Here is a 2134-nt window from a genome sequence, read left to right as displayed (position 1 = left end):
CGTCATACTTGGGCTTAATCGAATTGTCTGATTACTTCCACAAGCTATAAGTGTCGAGGTGAGACATGTTGCGTTTTATACTAGTAAGCCCCTTTCGGGGGCGGGCAGAGCTCGCGGCACCCTGAAGTTGAACACTTGCGTAAGTATGTTCAACTTGACTGTTAAACACCCTAGTATGTGCAGGCCAGTCGCACACTTTATCTACCAGTGCACCAGCCACCAGTCTTGTAAGCTTGTCGTCTCCGCTCTCATCACCGCTTTGAGCGCGGCGGGAGCGGCCGTGTCCAGCTGAGTGCTCTGGCGGGGCAGCGCGGCGGTGGCGGCCGACAAACTCTCAGCGCCCCGCGCCACTCAACGTCACTCGGCGCGTCGACAGACAGCAGCACGCCCTGCCGAACCGAACCGCCCCGACTTGGACTAGTCGCGTCCCGGCCCGGCATTGCGAGTGGAGCCCTCAGCGGTATCAGCGGGGGCAGAGGGGCCGCGCGGATGAAACGCCGCGGCGGCGGCGCGGGCCGCGGGCCGGTCGCCGTAGTGAGTCACTCGGTATATATCGGAGCATGATGTCTCCTCCGAGTCACCGCGCGGCGGGCGCGGCAGAGGCAGCCCCACAAATCAGACGCCGGGCTCCCGGCGCTTAGTCTCTTCGCACGCCGTTAGGTTACAGAGCGAGCCGCCCCGTCGCGCCCCGCCACGTCCCGCCACGCCTCGCCACGCCTCGCCACGCCCCGCAACGCCCCTCGCTTTCGGCGAAACGACCGATAATAAATGTGCGCCATATGAGCCCGTGTCAACCTCATTGTCTTGTTTACTCCATGGTGTGGTGCGGGTTTGCCCCCCCCCCTTTCTGTAACATCCAGCAGGCAGCGGCCGCGTTACTCGAGTTCGCCGCCGCCAAAACACAGCTAGAGAGACTCTAAACGCAGCACAGCAGCCTTTTTGTAATTTTGTTGGTTTGGGGGAGGTTGATGTTATGCATACTATTTGGGACAGGAGTTTCAGGTAGTTTTAAAATTTGCTTTTGCTGCTCACGCTAGGTGTTTGTTAAAGCAATTTTTAATCGCTGATGAAGGGCAGGAGGGGGGGGGGTATACCATAGCGGGAGCTGGGTGGGGTGTCAGGCCGCTGAGCTGAGAGAGGCCCGTGCCCGAAACGGATGCGAGATAAGGAGAGCGGGGGTGATTTGTGCGAGCGAACGGATCCCTGGAATATTTTCCCCCCGGCGCCACCCCGCCTCGCCCCGCCCCGCCAGGTCCACACGACTGCGCTGCGCCAACCTGGAGACCTCATCCCAACTGCGTCGGCACATGCCACGTTAAATCAGACCAATCCCCCCTCCCCTCCCCCATGGTCCCTCACCATCTCTCTCTCTCTCTCTCTCTCTCTCTCTCTCTCTCTCTCTCTCTCGCTCGCTCGCTCTCCCTCTCTCGCTCGCTCTCCCTCTTTCGCTCGCTCTCCCTCTCTCGCGCTAGCTCCCTCTTGCCCGTTTCCTCGGAACCGAAGGGTGGTAGAACAGGAAAACGCCAGAAGGAGGGGTGTGAAAGAAGAGTTGGAGCGAGCGAAGTCGCTGATTTTGCGTCCTCGAGGAAGGCCTTTGTTCGTCAGCGCTTTGATCTCTCAAGTGTTGCTGAAAACAGTTTAGCGTATGTCCCTGGCCGTCTTGTAGGAGGTGCGAGGCGAGAGGACAAGAGCGCCTCTGTGAGTGGGCCCTAGCCGGCCTAGCCAAGCGGTGGCGACCGTGTCTAGCCAGGACCCGTCGCGCCCCGTCGTTTACGAATCGTAATCGCCTCATTCAGGCTCAGCAACGTTTATCCGCGAATAATCATCTTGGCAGAATATCAAGGGAAAAACAGCATCAAAACATTCAGTGAAGCAGTAATATTACATGGCATCAGATCATGGCACACACGGTACGCTAAAGAAGTGGCCTTCCAAGGGTTGTACCCGCATGAGGGGGGTGAGGAGGGTAAGCCAAGTACTACGCCCTACCTAGAATATAGGGGAATGGTGGGTCGTTAGGCAGGTTACGGACGGGTAGGAGGGGTCAAAAAGTGACCAGAAAGCGGCCACGAAGTAAACAATACATATGAATACGGTCTAACAGGTGGCTGACTAACGTCTTGCACTTTAGTAG

The sequence above is a fragment of the Frankliniella occidentalis genome, unplaced genomic scaffold (assembly GCF_000697945.3).
Source record: "Frankliniella occidentalis isolate FOCC.00 unplaced genomic scaffold, Focc_3.1 Scaffold19, whole genome shotgun sequence".
NCBI classification, from domain to species: Eukaryota; Metazoa; Arthropoda; class Insecta; order Thysanoptera; family Thripidae; genus Frankliniella; species Frankliniella occidentalis.
Note: the sequence above shows the minus strand (reverse complement) of the source record.